Genomic DNA, 18,811 nt, shown 5'->3' with positions numbered 1-18,811 from the left:
GTTAATTTATGGGAAAACATGGTCATATTTTCCATCTCCTGAAAAATTCCTGTTTTGGAGATGAGGTTATCAGACAGTGATGATATGCCATTTAGCAGATCCTTTTATCCAAAGTGACATCCAGTTAAACCATCAACCCTGGCGGTGGAAGCGCCATGCTTTACCAACTGAGCCCCGTGTCCCCTACCACATGCTGGTGCACAAACAGACTATCATTCACTTCTGTATTTCTGTGAATTAATTGAGGGAGTTACTCTTTATTCTCAGATAAAGTCCTTTGAGGTTAATCATTTGCTAAAAATGCATCTCACCATCAAGGCAACAAAACAATGACATTAGAAGAACAATATAACATATCCCCTCTGACCTCTGCAGTAGGTCCCTGTTAATCTCTTATGAGCCATACACAGGAGTAGAAAGTTTATAAATCAGTACTGACATCCACAGCATGATAGAGCATCAAAGCAAAAATATATTCTACTCACCTAGCAACGTGAGAGTAATCACCAGCATCACACTGATCATTTTCAAGAGCCACATCGCATCAAACTGAAACACTTTGATACAAAATAGCACAGAATTGAATTACTTAATTACTTAATACTTAATAAGTCAATCATCAAACCGGCTCAAACAGTGTTTTCACTGAAAGCAGGTGTAACACTTGTCTTTGTCTCTGAAGAGTTCTCTCACAACTTGGATACAGCTCTAAATCATCGAGTCATTCTGTCTTTAAATTCTCACAACACATAGATTGAACATCACTACGCACCAATGTTGCACCAGTTAAAGGAAAGAAAACACATGAAACTCTACAGAGAGAAACAACACTACTCACCCTCCTGCAGAACATGTCCAGAGAGAATGACCAGCAAATAACCATGCAAATAAATACCATGGAGAGATGTGATAATAACTATGTCGCAAGCAGAATGTAGACGATTGGGTTGAGAATTACTTGTCTCGTTGTGGCCTTTTGGTGCTATTTTCCTTCCTGTTATCTTACACTTTTTATATTGCAGTATACTTAAGGGGGTACAGTAACATAGAAATATTATTATAATTTTTTCCCCTAACCTGGACAACACTGGGCCAATTGTGCACTGCCATATGGGACTCCCGGACACGGCCGGTTGGGATATGGCCGTGTCCGGGAGAGGGTCTGTTGTGATGCCTCTAGCACTAAGATGCAGTGCCTTAGACCGCTGCGTCAATCAAGAGCCACGAAATATACACTGAAGAAAAATATAAACGCAACTTGTAACAATTTCAAAGATATTACTGAGTTATACAGTGAGGGGAAAAAGTATTTGATCCCCTGCTGATTTTGTACGTTTGCCCACTGACAAAGAAATGCTCTGTCTATAATTTGAATGGTAGGTTTATTTGAACAGTGAGCGACAGAATAACAGAAGAAAAATAGGAAAAAAACGCATGTTATAATGTTATAAATCAATGTTATAAATTGATTTGCATTTTAATGGGGGAAATATGTATTTGACCCCCTCTTAATCAGAAAGATTTCTGGCTCCCAGGTGTCTTTTATACAGGTAACGAGCTGAGATTAGGAGCACACTGCTGAGATTAGGAGCACACTCTTAAAGGGAGTGCTCCTAATCTTAGTTTGTTACCTGTATAAAAGACACCTGTCCACAGAAGCAATCAATCAATCAGATTCCAAACTCTCCACCATGGCCAAGACCAAAGAGCTCTCCAAGGATGTCAGGGACAAGATTGTAGACCTACACAAGGCTGGAATGGGCTACAAGACCATCGCCAAGCAGCTTGGTGAGAAGGGGACAACAGTTGGTGTGACTATTCGCAAATGGAAGAAACACAAAAGAACTGTCAATCTCCCTCGGCCTGGGGCTCCATGCAAGATCTCACCTCGTGGAGTTGCAATGATCATGAGAACAGTGAGGAATCAGCCCAGAACTACACGGGAGGATCTTGTCAATGATCTCAAGGCAGCTGGGACCATAGTCACCAAGAAAACAATTGGTAACACACTACGCCGTAAAGGACTGAAATCCTGCAGCGCCCGCAAGGTCCCCCTGCTCAAGAAAGCACATATACATGCCCGTCTGAAGTTTGCCAATGAACATCTGAATGATTCAGAGGACAACTGGGTGAATGTGTTGTGGTCAGATGAGACGAAAAGGAAGTTCTTTGCAATCAACTCAACTCACTGTGTTTGGAGGAGGAGGAATGCTGCCTATGACCCCAAGAGCACCATCCCCACTATCAAACATGGAGGTGGAAACATGTTTTGGGGGTGTTTTTCTGCTAAGGGGACAGGACAACTTCACCGCATCAAAGGGAAGATGGACGGGGCCATGTTCCGTCAAATCTTGGGTGAGAACCTCCTTCCCTCAGCCAGGGCATTGAAAATGGGTCGTGGATGGGTATTCCAGCATGACAATGACCCAAAACACACGGCCAAGGCAACAAAGGAGTGGCTCAAGAAGAAGCACATTAAGGTCCTGGAGTGGCCTTAATTAAGCCAGTCTCCAGGCCTTAATCCCATAGGAAATCTGTGGAGGGAGCTGAAGGTTCGAGTTGCCAAACGTCAGCCTCAAAACCTTAATGACTTGGAGAAGATCTGCAAAGAGGCGTGGGACAAAATCCCTCCTGAGATGTGTGCAAACCTGGTGGCCAACTACAAGAAACTTCTGACCTCTGTGATTGCAAGGGTTTTGCCACCAAGTACTAAGGCATGTTTTGCAGAGGGGTCAAATACTTATTTCCCTCATTAAAATGCAAATCAATTTAGAACATTTTTGACATGTGTTTTTCTGGATTGTTTTCTTGTTATTCTGTCTCTCACTGTTCAAACAAATCTACCATTAATATTATAGACTGATCATTTCTTTGTCAGTGGGCAAACGTATAAAAACAGCAGGGGATCAAATACTTTTTTTCCCTCACTGTAGTTCATATAAGGAAATCAGTCAATCTAATACATTTATTAGGCCATAATCAATGGATTACACATGACGGAATACAGATGAGATTTTTTAATTATTAGGATTGCCATTAGCCAACACCAATGGCGACAGGGAGTCTTACTGGGGTCTGACATAATAAAAAAGACATTACAGTCAAAAGACTAGAATTTACATACATTTTAAAAATATTATAATGTAGTGTGTGTGTACTGTATATCTATCAGTTACACTTACACAACAAGTAGGTCACATGGGGAGCGTTGTGCAATGAGGTGTTGCGCTATTTGTTTCCTCTGACACATTGTTGCGGCTGGCTTCTGGGTTGGATGCACGCTGTGTTAAGAAGCAGTGCGGATTGGTTGGGTTGTGTTTCGGAGGACGCGTGGCTTTCGACCTTCGTTTCTCCCGAGCCTGTATGGGAGTTGTTGTCACGAAGTACCAAGGTGGGTGGAATCAGGCGCAGAGAGCAGTAATACAGTAATGGACAGTTTATTCTCCGATGTACAAAAGACGACGGTCAACCCAACACACAGGGTGAATGATCCAACACATGATCATAAAATGACCGGAGAATAAAAACCACAAGTACTCCACCAAATGACATGAAGACAAAACAATCCCGCACAAAACAAGGGCGGGACAACCTACTACATATACAGACACTAATTAACTAAAATACACACACACACTAAAATACCTCATCCATAGGAACACAAGAAGTATGATCACCATGAAAACTGCAGCCACGGAACTGATGTAAACTGGCATTTGAACAGTATTTGTTTCTGAAAATGACACATTACATTCAAGTCAAGGAAATTCCCACTTGAAGTGTATTGGTTCAGGACAACAGGACAGTAGAAACATAACATTTGATTCCATACTGACCCTGCAGAATCAGAGACAGAACAGTAGAGTTGTGAGCCCCTTCTTTGTTCCTGGCCCCACAGAAGTACTGTCCACTGTCAGAGGAGGTTAGAGAAGTCAATCTCAACACCTCTCCTGAGCCTGTCTGTGAGGTGTCTGTTCCATCCTTCTTAAACCAGGTGTAGTTCTCCACTGTTGGGTTAGCATGACTGCTGCAGGTCAGGTTCACAGAGCTTCCCTCTAACACTGGACCAGAGGGACTTACTGACACCAAGGTGTTCCTTGGGGCATCTAAAGCAAGCAGAAATTATAAAAAGGTCATATCTGCTGTATATTTGGTAATGATTTTTCCAAACAGTCCTTCCCAACACGGTTGTGTTAATTTCATCTATATTCTACTGTAGCATAAAACCGTTCCTTTGCAGTATCTTGGAGATTACACTGTCTCTTGCTCAACAACATAATATTTTAACAACCTGCTTCCCTTTTAAGCAAGCACAAACACATTTGGACAAAAAACGAACATCCCCGCAAGCAGACTTAACCTATACAGAACATTAAGAACCATGAAGGATGAGTTGAGGGCTCCATCTTTGTTCTGTGCCTCCCAGTAATACCTCCCTGAGTTAGCAGGAGCGACCTCCTCTAGTATCAAATGAGTCCCTGACTGGATAGGGCTGCTCTCATTGACACTGTACCAGGTGTAGCTCACTGCTGGGTTAGCATGGCTGCTACAGGTCAGATTCACAAACCTGCCCTCTCCTACTGGACCAGAGGGACTGACTGACACAGAAGTGTCCTAATGAGGGTCTGAAAGTGACAACAAATTATACATTGGGGAAAAGAATGTTCTTCCGCAGACTTTGTATTCAAAGGTCCTATTGACACAACAGTCTTGTTGTCCTACAGCTCATACATCCTGACGGTGGAGGCTGCTGAGGGGAAGACGACTCATAATAATGCCCAGAATGGTGTGAATGTTGTATAGACTTCCATTCACTCCATTCCAGACATTATTATGGACATCCCCTCAGCAGCCTCCAGCAGCCTCCACTGAATTCTGACGGTAAATTAAACTGCCAATACCCACACTGAACACCAAAGCCCCATATAATACCCACCACTGCGAACTGTATGCTCTTGTTGTCTGGCCCTCGCTTCATACTCGCCGCCAAACCCACTGGCTCCAGGTCATCTACAAGATCCAGCTAGGTAAAGTCCCCCCTTATCTCAGCTCGCTGGTCACCATAGCAGCACCCACCTGTAGCACGCGCTCCAGCAGGTATATCTCTCTGGTCACCCCCAAAACCAATTCTTCCTTTGGCCGCCTCTCCTTCCAGTTCTCTGCTGCCAATGACTGCAACAAACTACAAAAATCTCTGAAACTGGAAACACTTATCTCCCTCACTAGTTTAAGCACCAGCTGTCAGACCAGCTCACAGATTACTGCACCTGAACATAGCCCACCTATAATTTAGCCCAAACAACTACCTCTCCCCCTACTGTATTTATTTTGCTCCTTTGCACCCCATTATTTATATCTCTACCTTGCACATTCTTCCACTGCAAAGCTACCATTCCAGTGTTTTACTTGCTATATTGTATTTACTTTGCCACCATGGCCTTTTTGTGCCTTTACCTCCCTTATCTCACCTCATTTGCTCACATTGTATATAGACTTATTTTTCTATTATTGAGTGTATGTTTGTTTTACTCCATGTGTAACTCTGTGTTGTTGTATGTGTCCAACTGCTTTGCTTTATCTTGGCCAGGTCGCAGTTGTAAATGAGAACTTGTTCTCAACTTGCCTACCTGGTTAAATAAAGGTGAAATAAAAATAAATAAATAAATACATATCTCTAGAACAACATTACTACAGTACCTCTCACCACACATTATGTTGCCTATATATTTCACATAATCATAACATTGAACTTTCATCCCCATAAGTGGTTCCAATATATCTAATAGGTCAGAATGTTTTCTATAATTCCGTTAGTAGCCTATAATTCACTGTTTTATTTCCTCTCACCATATCCAGTCATCATGAACACCATTGTCACTTTGCATAACTTCCCTACAAGTAACCACAATATAAACACACATAGGCACACGCAGCAAATAGGCACCGCCGTTGTCATTCAGACCAAAGCTGATATTGGAGAGCACTATTTCATCAATACAGTTCTTTCAAAATGACTCCTATTATTTCACCAGAAATTCATAACAGACCTTGACCTTGAATTTGTCGTGTCTTTGGCATCATTAAAACTGAAGACTTATTTTTATCAAATATCACTCTGTAATTATTATTACGCGATTAAACTAATTCATCATGTAACTGTAATTAACTAGGAAGTTGGAGCACCAAGAAAAATATTCCGATTACAAAGTTATAATTTTCCTAATATACCTTTCAGATATTTTAATATCTGATCAATTAGTCTTCGAATTAATGAATAATTCTTTACCTCACGTTAGTCTCATTCCAAACGTCGTAAATTGTTGGTTATCTGCACGAACCCAGTCTTCACTATGAGTCATCCATACATCAATTGTCTTAAATTATTTATTTACTAACTAAGTAATTCACAGAAATGTATAAACAAACAGTAGATAATTACAAGGAAATGATAGCAGAGTTTCCCTAGTGGGCTAAATCGGTATCGCGGCTTGGTGGACAAAAGGGAAGTGGGGGTCGACTGAGATAAGACACTACAAAGTTGATAATTATAACAATTGAAATGCTAATCCTTTGCACATGAACACTCACACATTCGGGAATAACTGCAATCAATATATATATTTACGCTCAGTGTGTCGTCGGAAATCTCTGTTGAAAAGTTTGTTTCTGTTGGAGTTTGTCCTCTCTCTCTCTCTCTCTCTTTGTATCAATGATTTGTTCTTATTCTGTCGGTATCGATAGTCTAAGAGTTTAACCACGTGGTATGGTTAAGAATTCAGAAAGAGAAATGCATGGTCTACAACCTTAGCCCTCTCGTGGTTATCGAGGTAAGCTGGTCTCTACTGTCACTGGAATTTCATAATTCCTATTAATTATATATTAATTAAATCACTCAGTTTATTTTATAAGAATTTGTAAGATTCCTATTTGCATAAAATGAACAGAGACCAGTCTTATCAAAATTAGATGGTATTTATTTATTTATTCTCAGAGCGCGCTATCATGTAACCACGAACAACAGTTTATATACAAAATATGACATCATAGGTTGTAAAATGTTCTTCCTCCCAACAGTTTAAACATTTATTCCCACCCCTTTGCTCTCTTACTCCAGACACACAGTTAAATCAAGATAAAACTTCTGAAGTTTTCATCCATCACCATTCAGCAGACAGTTCCAGCTAATGGAAAACCTAAGAAAACACACACTGCCTTATCCAAACATCCCAGAGCTAAGTTGAGTATGTTCAACCATAGGTTAACGACCCTTTCTGCTTACTTAAAAACCCACAATTCCAGTCCCCTCTAACCTGGTGTTAAGGGAATTTTTATCAATGATGACTAATTATGTATACATTTCAATCAGGACTGACTAGTCCAAATGCTATTATGTACTATACATGAAAGATTAATGGAATCTGTGTGGGTAGCTGGACAGGTAGGATGACTGACAGTGAAGGTGAACAGGTGGTCACGTGTCAGGTGACAGGAATGGATGAGACTGAGGCAGGAATTCCTTTAACCATAATGTGGTATATTTACTGAGTAGTCTGTGCTGCATCACAAAGGAAACAAATAACATGTATCCAATCAAATTCATAATCAAAGATCAAATCATATCATTCATTATTAACATAATTTAGGGAATTCAACAGTACAGTTCATTAAGAAGTCAATAGTAATCATCCGCGAGTCATTTAGGCTTGTAACTATTTATCATAAATCATGAAAGAATACAAACAGTGAATACAATACAATCTATAATCCCCATTATCAAAGTCAATCAGTTAGCAAACAATGACATTTCTCATTTCACTCTTTCAATTGTCTTCATGTGTCCATATAATTAATTTTAATACACATGAACCATATCGATTGCATAATTGGCCTATGAGGATCCGTAGGGACGTAATCATTGACAATTCACATTACACAATATGTTTGAAGCGTGCGCTCCAAGCCGCGCTCCGCAGTGATAACTATTACCAATAACTGAATGGCCCACTCTCCCGATCGCCACAGATAATTCAGATGAAAGGTACGAGTCGGTGGACTTACGTGGATTCATGGACGCGCAGAACTTCTGGATCAGATGGTGTTAAGGAAGAGAAAGCAGCGAGATCAGGCGATGGCAATTTCCTCCTTTTATGGAGTTGAGATCTGTCGGACATTTCCACCTGACCTAATTAAAGCGCCCCTGGCCCAGCTGAGTAAATGGCAATGAATTAAAGGATTATTCCACCAACTCCATGGGCCTTTTCTACAGTACATATATGAATTTTCTCTCTTCCTCCCATTCCCAATTGTATATAATATAGTCAGGAGTTTAGAACAGTGCCTTGGTACAAATGGATGAACTATCTCCAGATGGCAGGGACGGACTATCTCTATACTGTCTAGAATGCTATCTACACGGACTGACCATGGCTACAGGCGAGGAGGGAAGGCTCGAGAACTATAGGGCCTCTCTACCGGTGTCATGAAGAGATAGAACATTTAGAAAACGCTGACGTCATTTTCAGTTTATAACCTGTGGAAAAATGTGTAAATACCAGTACTCTCTTGAATTAAACGCTGTTACCTGACTTTTAAGACCGGGGTTCTGTCCATTTTTATAAAATATATAGGGTCTTCCAAACCCTTAAATGCATTGACAGAGTATTTAATTCTGATTGGGAAATAAAACAGAGGAATTTAGAATTCCTTCAACACCTGGCTGGAATGGTATTTATTTAATTTAATTACCCCCTGTTTCATGCTCCACAATCCCTTCCTTATGAATTAATATTGTTAATCAGATATAATAGAACAGAGTAGAGTTTAATTAGTTATAGTTCTATTTAAAATGTAGATATTGTTTAGTCATTATTCATAAAATTCCTATCACTACTCAAACCTTTGCCCTCTCGTGGTTATTGAGGTAAGCTGGTCTGCACTCAAACCTTAGCCCTCTCGTGGTTATCGAGGTAAGCTGGTCTGAAGTGGGAAAACCCAGGTGGGGATTTTATTCGGGAACATAGAAAGGGGCGGTCCCATGATGCTAGCTCAATGTCTGTACTCATGGGCGGGCCTCTGATTTAGTTAATCTCCAAAGGAATTTGAGTTTCCTTCATTAAACAGTCTAAAATCACATTACATCATTTCACCAAAAGTTTCATCTTAACTCATTCATTTTATACAACAAGTAGATGTAAGCCCCATAACTGAGACGCTTGTGTAAGCAGGGTTATGGTAAGGTGGCTGTATTTCTTTCATGAGTTTCACAAAATTGTACCAAACGGACCAGTTCATAGCTAGCTACTTCACCGATCTTTTATACATTCTCCAAAACATGAATATTGTTCGGTTGTCAAATTCTGTGAGGTGGATGAAATATGTTTTCTCTATGATCCTTTGTTCTCTCTATCTTCTCTCTATGAAAACTCACTCTCTCTATATACTGTGGCCATGAGGAGAACTCCAGGAATTTACGACCTCTCGGTGGTGCCGAGGTAGTGGTATGGTGCTCGCAGTGTCCAAAGAGGGCAACGTCATGTCAATGAACAAAAAACTTGGTAGCGGACATTCCATCAGTCCTGGGAGAAAGAAAATAAACAAGTACTTTGTTTGCACTATAATACATTTTAATCAGTCCTAAAAATTCTTCATCAATAATCGAGTTTACTGCATCTTGGGCAGGAAGTCTCATGAAACCCATGCATATACAGAATTATACTTCAGACACATTTATACTTCAGACACATCAGATGATACAGTGTCCCATATAGCTGAATTGGGTACCTTCTAAAGTAAACAATTCTCTTCTTATCTTAATCTTTTTGACCTGTTGCATTGACATACAATTATGTACTAACAGTCCCAAATTTCCCCACTGTGTCTCTCACAGCCTTTTTGAGTTCAGTGTGTACCTGCAGCTATTGTTCCACAGGAAGGTTATCTCTAAACCAAACAACAGACGACAAACACGAGAACAGTGGACCAGGCCTTGAATAGTGAGCAGCCTCTAATTTAATATCATTCCGAATGCTAAATACCTCTGTCTTACTCTCCACGAGACCTCCCGGCCTACTTAGCTGTTCACCCGAACCCCACTCATACACGGCTAGAGCCCAATACTCCACCGGATCCTTGCTGTAAACTCTGGACCTTGGCACCGGATCACCGCTGCTACTGATTGGCTATAGTGGCTAACGCCACTGCCACGAAGCTAGCACCAGTTAGCTGTGAGCCAGGCGCATCTCCAGGCTAGCAAACTAAATTCTACAATACCTCTTTCGCCATTATCCATGATAATCAAAAACCTCAACAAGCATTTCTCAACGGCTGGCCATGCCTTCCTCCTGGCTACTCCAACCTCGGCCAACAGCTCCCCCCCCGCAACTACTCGCCCAAGCCTCCCCAGCTTATCCTTTACCCAAATCCAGATAGCAGATGTTCTGAAAGAGCTGCAAAACCTGGACCCATACAAATCAGCTGGGCTTGACAATCTGGACCCTCTATTTCTGAAACTATCCGCCGCCATTGTCGCAACCCCTATTACCAGCCTGTTAAACCTCTCTTTCATATCGTCCGAGATCCCCAAGGATTGGAAAGCTGCCGCGGTCATCGCCCTCTTCAAAGGGGGAGACACCCTGCACCCAAACTGTTACAGACCTAAATCCATCATACCCTGCCTATTTAAGGTCTTCGAAAGCCAAGTCAACAAACAGATCACTGACCATCTCGAATCCCACTGTACCTTCTCCGCTGTGCAATCTGGTTTCCGAGCCGGTCACGGGTGCACCTCAGCCACACTCAAGGTACTAAACAATATCATAACCGCCATTGATAAAAGACAGTACTGTGCAGCCGTCTTCATCGACCTGGCCAAGGCCTTCGACTGTCAATCACCATATTCTTATCGGCAGACTCAGTAGCCTCGGTTTTTCTAATGACTGCCTTGCCTGGCTCACCAACTACTTTACAGACAGAGTTCAGTGTGTCAAATCGGAGGGCATGTTGTCCGGTCCTCTGGCAGTCTCCATGGGGGTGCCACAGGGTTCAATTCTCTGGCTGACTCTTTTCTCTGTATATATCTGTAACGGGTGTCGTCGGTGGAAGAAGGTGAGGACCAAGTTGCAGCGTGGTAAGTGTTCATGATTTTTAATAATAATCAAAACTGAACACTGAATAAAAAAATAACAAAGAAACAACCAAAACAGTTCTGTCTGGTGCAGACACACAAAGACTGAAAATAACCACCCACAAAACACAATTGAAAACAGGCTCCCTAAATATGGTTCTCAATCAGGGACAACGATAAGACAGCTGCCTCTGATTGAGAACCATATCAGGCCAAACACAGAAATAGAAAATCATAGAAAAACTAACATAGACAATCCACCCAACTCACACCCTGACCATACTACAACAAAGACAAAACAAAGGAACTATGGTCAGAACGTAACAGTACCCCCCCCACCCACCCAAAGGTGCGGACTCCGGCCGCAAAACCTGAACCTATAGGGGAGGGTCTGGGTGGGCATCTGTCCGCGGTGGCGGCTCTGGCGCGGGACATGGACCCCACTTCACCACAGTTTTTGTCCGCCTCCTCAACCGCCCCCGCGGCCTCTTACGAGCGGCGACCCTCGCCGCCGACCTCCAACTGAGGACCCTAGTCATGGGTCCCGAATGGACGGGAGACTCGGGCAGCGCCGGACAGGTGGGAGACTCCGGCAGCTCCAGAGTGAAGGGCCATTCTGGCATCGCCGGCGTGACAGGCGGCTCTGGCAGCTCCTGGCTGACTGACGGCTCTGCCAGCTCCATGCTGACTGACGGCTCTGGCAGCTCCTGGCTGACTGACGGTTCTGGCAGCTCCTGGCTGACTGACGGCTCTGGCAACTCCTGGCTGACTGGCGGCTCTGGAAGCTCAGGACAGACGGGTGGCTCAGGCAGCTCAGGACAGACGGGCGGCTCTGGCAGCTCAGGACAGACGGGAGACTCTGGAAGCGCAGGACAGACGGGAGACTCTGGCAGCGCAGGACAGACGGGAGACTCTGGCAGCGCAGGACAGACGGGAGACTCTGGCAGCGCAGGACAGGAGGAAGGCTCTGGCAGCGCTGGACAGGCAGGAGCATCTGTAGGGAGAAGACGGAGAGACAGCTTGGTGCGGGGGACTGCCACCAGAGGGCTGTTGCGTGGAGTTGGCACCGGCTAGACTGGACCATGAACGCGCACTGGAGCTCTTGAGCACTGAGCCTGCCCAACCTTAACTGGTTGAATGCTCCCAGTAGCCAGGCCAGTGCGGTGAGGTGCAATAGCCCGCACTGGGCTGTGCTGGCGAACCGGGGACACCATGCGTAAGGCTGGTGCCATGCACACCGGCCCGAGGAGACGCACTGGAGACAAGATGCGCTGAGCCGGCTTCATGGCACCTGGCTCAATACCCACTCTAGCCCGGCCGATATGAGGTGCTGCAATGTACTGCACTGGGCTATGCACGCGCACCGGGGACACCGTGCACTCCACCGCATAACACGGTGCCTGCCCGGTCCCTCTCGCTCTCCGGTAAGCACGGGAAGTTTGCGCAAGTCTCCTACCTGCCTTCGCCACACTCCCCGTGTTCCCCCCCCCAATAAATTTTTGGGGCTGCCTCTCGGGCTTCCAGCTGCGCTGCCGTGCTGCCTCCTCATACCGGCACCTCTCCACTTTCACTGCCTCCAGCTCTGCTTTAAAGGCGGCGATATTCCCCTGCTTGTGCCCAGGGTCCCTTGCAGTCCGAAATCTCCTCCCAAGTCCAGGAGTCTTGTGTTTTCGGCCGTTGCTGCTGCTGCCCGTTAACACGCTGCTTGGTCCTCTTGTGGTGGGTGGTTCTGTAACGGGTGTCGTCGGTGGAAGAAGGTGAGGACCAAGGTGCAGCGTGATAAGTGTTCATGATTTTTAATAATAATCAAAACTGAACACTGAATAAAAAAATAACAAAGTAACAACCAAAACAGTTCTGTCTGGTGCAGACACACAAAGACTGAAAATAACCACCCACAAAACACAATTGAAAACAGGCTCCCTAAATATGGTTCTCAATCAGGGACAACGATAGACAGCTGCCTCTGATTGAGAACCATATCAGGCCAAACACAGAAATAAAAAATCATAGAAAAACTAACATAGACAACGCACCCAACTCACGCCCTGACCATACTAAGACAAAGACAAAACAAAGGAACTAAGGTCAGAACGTGACAATATCAATGATGTTGCTCTTGCTGCGGACGATTCCCTGATCCACCTCTACGCAGATGACACCATTCTGTATACTTCTGGCCCTTCCTTGGACACTGTGCTATCTAACCTCCAAATGAGCTTCAATGCCATACAACACTCCTTCCGTGGCCTCCAACTGCTCTTAAACGCTAGTAAAACCAAATGCATGCTTTTCAACCGTTCGCTGCCTGCACCCGCACGCCCGACTAGCATCACCACCCAGGATTGTTCCGACCTAGAATATGTGGACATCTATAAGTACCTAGGTGTCTGGCTAGACTGTAAACTCTCCTTCCAGACTCATATCAAACATCTCCAATCTAAAATCAAATCTAGAGTCGGCTTTCTATTTCGCAACAAAGCCTCCTTCACTCACGCTGCCAAACTTACCCTAGTAAAACTGACTATTCTACCGATCCTCGACTTCGGCAATATCATCTACAAAATAGCTTCCAATACTCTACTCAGGAAACTGGATGCAGTTTAACACAGTGCCATCCGTTTTGTTACTAAAGCACCTTATACCACCCACCACTGCGACCTGTATGCTCTAGTCGACTGGCCCTCGCTACTTATTCGGCGCCAGACCCACTGGCTCCCGGTCATCTACAAGTCCATGCTAGGTAAAGCTCCGCCTTATCTCAGTCCACTGGTCACGATGGCAACACCCACCCGTAGCACGCACTCCAGCAGGTGCTAAAGCCATCACCTCATTTGGCCGCCTTTCCTTCCAGTTCTCTGCTGCCAGTGACTGGAACAAATTGCAAAAATCGCTGAAGTTGGAGACTTTTATCTCCCTCACCAACTTTAAACATTTGCTATCTGAGCAGCTAACCGATCGCTGCAGCTGTACATAGTCCATCGGTTAATAGCCCACCCAATTTACCTACCTTACCTACCTTTTTTTCCTACTGTGTTATTGACTTGTTTATTGTTTACTCCGTGTGTAAGTCTGTGTTGTTGTCTGTTCACACTGCTATGCTTTATCTTGGCCAGTTGTAAATGAGAACTTGTTCTCAACTAGCCTACCTGGTTAAATAAAGGTGAAATAAAAAATAAATAAAAAATAAAAACCTCACTCAAATTACAAAAATATTGCATTATTGGATTGATATCTGAGAGCCATTTACTATTCACTTTGTTACTTTCACTAGTCTCCATAACCTGTTTCCTTCAACTTAAACACTTCTTCTCTTTCTGTAAGGGGTGCGTACTGGTGGCAGAGAAGTCAGGCGCAGGAGAGCAAAAACTGATTTACAATGGCTCAGTTTAATAAATAAAACCACTTTTAACATTACAATAATCAATGGGTAAAACCCGTCACACACCTGTAATGCACAAGCATTACAATAAACAATTACAGAAAAGGACATGGGTGGAACAGAAGGTTAAATACACAACCCGTAATGATGGAATTTAAACCAGGTGTGTGGGAAGACAAGACAAAACAAATGGAAAATGAAAGGTGGATCGGCGATGGCTAGAAGACCGGTGACGTCGACCGCCGAACGTCGGCTGAACAGGGAGAGGGACCGACCTCGGAGGAAGTCGTGACACATTCCAGTAGAAAAAGAAACATTCTCAATCACTACTCCTAATACAAACGTACCACTCTCAAACAATGTTCTGCTTTTCCCCCTATTGCAAGTGATACAATAAAACAAAACAAACATGATAACTTTCTCCATATCGGAAGTATACCTTCGTATACCTTCAAAACATTGCTCTGTATTTGTATTACCAATCTCTGTTGGATATTCACTTTCTGCTTCTATATTTATTAACCTCTCTCGTGAGATTGCAGAGCGCCAAATTCAAATACAGAAATACTCATTTTGCCCAGCAGACAAATAATTACTAACAGTAACCAGCCAAGTAGAAGAGTTACACAAGTCAGAAATAGAGATAAAATTAATCCCTTACCTTTGATGATCGTCATATGGTTGCACTCAGAAGACATTCGTTTACTCAATAAATGTTCCTTTTGTTCGATAGTCTCTTTATATCCAAAAACCTCAGTTTTGTACACGCCTTTTCTTCAGTAATCCACAGGCTCAAACGCAGTCAAAACAGGCAGACGAAAAAAATCCAAATTGTATCCGTAAAGTTCATAGAAACATGTCAAACGATGTTTATATTCAATCCTCAGGTTATTTTTAGCATAAATAACCTATAATATTTCAACCGGACAATAACGTCATCAATATAAAAGGTAAACAAGAAAGGCACTCTCTCGGGATTGCGCATGAAAAAGCTCTGTGACACTGCAGGGTCCACTCATTTCGACTGCTCTTACTCCCTCATTTTTCAGAATACAAGCTTGAAACCATTTCAAAATACTGTTGACATCTAGTGGAAGGCATATGAACTGCAATTGGAGTCCTAAGTCAATGCATACTTGTAATGGCATTGAAATAGAAAACTACAAAACCCACCAAAAAACTACTTCCTAAATGGATTTTTCTCAGGTTTTCACCTACCAAATCAGTTCTGTTATATCCACAGACACTAGTAGCAGGCGGTTTAATTTGGGCATGCTTTTCATCCAAACTCTATCAGGAGTACAATAAATTGTAGCCTTTTAAGTTTAGATGACAGAAAATCATGTTCAACATTGATTGGTTCTATTTTACAGGGTATGGGCTTATTTCAAAATGCATTGGGGGCAATCTTCTAATAGCTTATAGTTTTTATTGGTTAGGGGTAAGTCAAGACCCGTATAATTCTTGAACCTTATAATTTCTCAAATGATCCATAAAGGGACCACTCTAAACATTTCTCAGAATACTTTTTTCACCACTTGCGAGTGAGTGTGCTAGTTGTATATTATTATTTTTGTTCTATTCTTAGTTCATCAGATAATCATAATAACACATTATACAAATATTATGTTACTTTATCTCTAGTAACTTTCATATGTACATACATTATAACGTTATACATTAAACTCCACCTGTAGATCGAACGGCTGTGTTGGACAGACCCATAGTTAACATTACAGATGGAAAACCTCAGCTCACAGAAATGTTGGGGGCATTCATTAATCTCTTTCACACATGAGCTAGTCCCCTGAAAGCTCTCATTCATTCAATACTTAATAGCTCAATTTCAAACCTCTTACATCCAAATTTCAATCAATCATTTTATTATCCAAATTCCAAAGAGCTTAATAAAACCCACATTTCAATCAATCAGCTTGTTATCTAAATTCCACGACGAGCAAACCCGTATCCGGGAGCGTAATCATAGCCTCAAATGCATTAGCATAACGCAGCTTTTCCTATTCATGAAAATCGCAAATGAAATGAAATAAATATATTCAAACACAAGCTTAGCCTTTTGTTAACAACACTGTCATCTCAGATTTTCAAAATATGCGTTACAGCCAACGCTAGACAAGCATTTGTGTAAGTTTAGCATGGCATAATGCTATGCTAGGATCTGCTGGCAGCAGGCAACATTTTCACGAAAATAAGAAAAGCAACCAAATTAAATAATTTACCTTTGAAGAACTTCAGATGCTTTCACTCAGGAGACTCCCAGTTAGATAGCAAATGTTCCTTTTTTTCAAAAATAATATTTTTGTAGGCGAAAAAGCTCCCGTTTGTTCATCATGCTTGGCTGAGAAATCGTACTTAGTACTATTCCCAAACACACTCAGTATTCTCCTGCATAACTCGGTGTTACCTCCTGTGCATACATATGTATCTTCTGCGGTTCCTCTATAGTCTACATAGTAGCCATAGTCTCTACAGTATCAATGGTACCTGAGCATCAAGCATTAATAGTCCCAATAGCATCCATAGTCCCTATAGGTATAGCAATGGTCCCTACAGCATCTATAGTCTCTCAGCATCTATAGTCTCTCAGCATCTATAGTCTCTCAGCATCTATAGTCCGTCAGCATCATAGTATCAATAATTTATATAATCTTAAATGCTATGGTCTCCATAGACTCTATAGTCTTGAAGCTTCCCATACATATAGAATAGCACCTTGTGCACCTTATGCTATTCTCAGTGGTTCCACAACCGCATAGACACATAAATGCCTAAAATAAGACCTTGTGCTATTACCAGTGGTTCTCAGACCACGTAGACACTTCTCATATAAATGCCTACAGAAAATTGTCAGTGGGGCCTCTCCTGCCCTTACTCTAGCCTTCCTTACATTTCATTATTTACATTTTTTTAAATGTATATACAGATTCATTTAAATGGATTTACTGAAATCAGTTGCCATCCCTCAATTGTTTGTAGAGGATGTGTCTTCTCCTGGGCATATCAAAGTAAGGGTCTGGTCTGGATGGGTCCTCATCCTCTTTTGGTCAGACGGGAATTTCTTTCACGCTTTATAAAATTCGCCACCGGTTTCGCTCGCAGACCCCCACTGGAAAGCTCCGCAGGCAGAATCAATCATGTTGTTCGTTGACTGCAAATTGTCATGGAAATTCTACCATAGGGACACTCAAAGTCAATCTTAAGTTAATCATTGTTTATTTGTCAGCGCACTGAAGAGGTTCCAACCAACTCAATGCATCATAGAACACATGTCAATCAGGAGCACTGCCTGGGCAGACCCAATAGTTGTCTTATGTACGGCTATACGCAGACAAGTTATATTTGCATGATTTGGCATAATTCATGAATCATTACTGTTTTATTTAATTCATGTGACAGACCAATACTGGTTCATAACGGGTGACAGACCAATACCTCACAAGGTTAGGTTTCTTCTCTCTCAGCTGAGACTTTGAAACTGAAATATCTTTCAAAACAAGGTCTGTGCGAACTTGCAGCTACTGATAGTGAGCATTTGTACAGTCAACCACTTGCATGAACACATAAATTGGTTTATAGAACAGCACATGAATAGAACACAGAAATTAGTTATAAGAAAAGCACAAAAACATTAAAATGTCCATTACAGTTACATTATTAAGGCAAAAACAAAAGTAGGGTGGTTGTTCAGGGTGGATGGATGGATGGATGGATAAGGTTACGAGTTTGAATCTCGTCAACAACAACTTTATCATTTTAACTAATTAGCAACTTTTGAACTACTTACTACATTTGAACTACGTATTAGCATGTTAGTTAACCCTTCCCCTAACCTTAACTCTTTAACCTAACTCCTAAACTTAACCTTAACCCTAACCCCTAATCCTAACCTCTAGTTTGGCTAATGTTAGCCTGCAAGCTAACATTAGCCACCTAGATAGAATTGGTTACATATCATACAATTTGCTAATTTATAACATATAGTACGTTTAGCAAATTCGTAACATTTTATATATTTTGCAAATTCCTAAGATATCATTTGAATTGTAATTTGTAACATATCATATGAAATGGGTGATGGATATTCACAAATATTCACAAAATGTAACGTATCATACTAAATGGAGTGTTTCGGATTTACTTACAGAATAATAGCAAGCGCTCTGAGACCAGGATGGTTCCAAAGGCCTAGACCATAATGACTGAACGCAGCCACACCCCATTTTTTCAAACCTGGCAGACAGGCCCGGCAGGACCTACCTACCTGGCCAGCTGGCCGGACCTACCAA

This window comes from Oncorhynchus masou, chromosome 29 (genome assembly GCF_036934945.1).
Source record: "Oncorhynchus masou masou isolate Uvic2021 chromosome 29, UVic_Omas_1.1, whole genome shotgun sequence".
Taxonomy (NCBI): Eukaryota; Metazoa; Chordata; class Actinopteri; order Salmoniformes; family Salmonidae; genus Oncorhynchus; species Oncorhynchus masou.
This window is presented reverse-complemented; position numbering follows the sequence as displayed.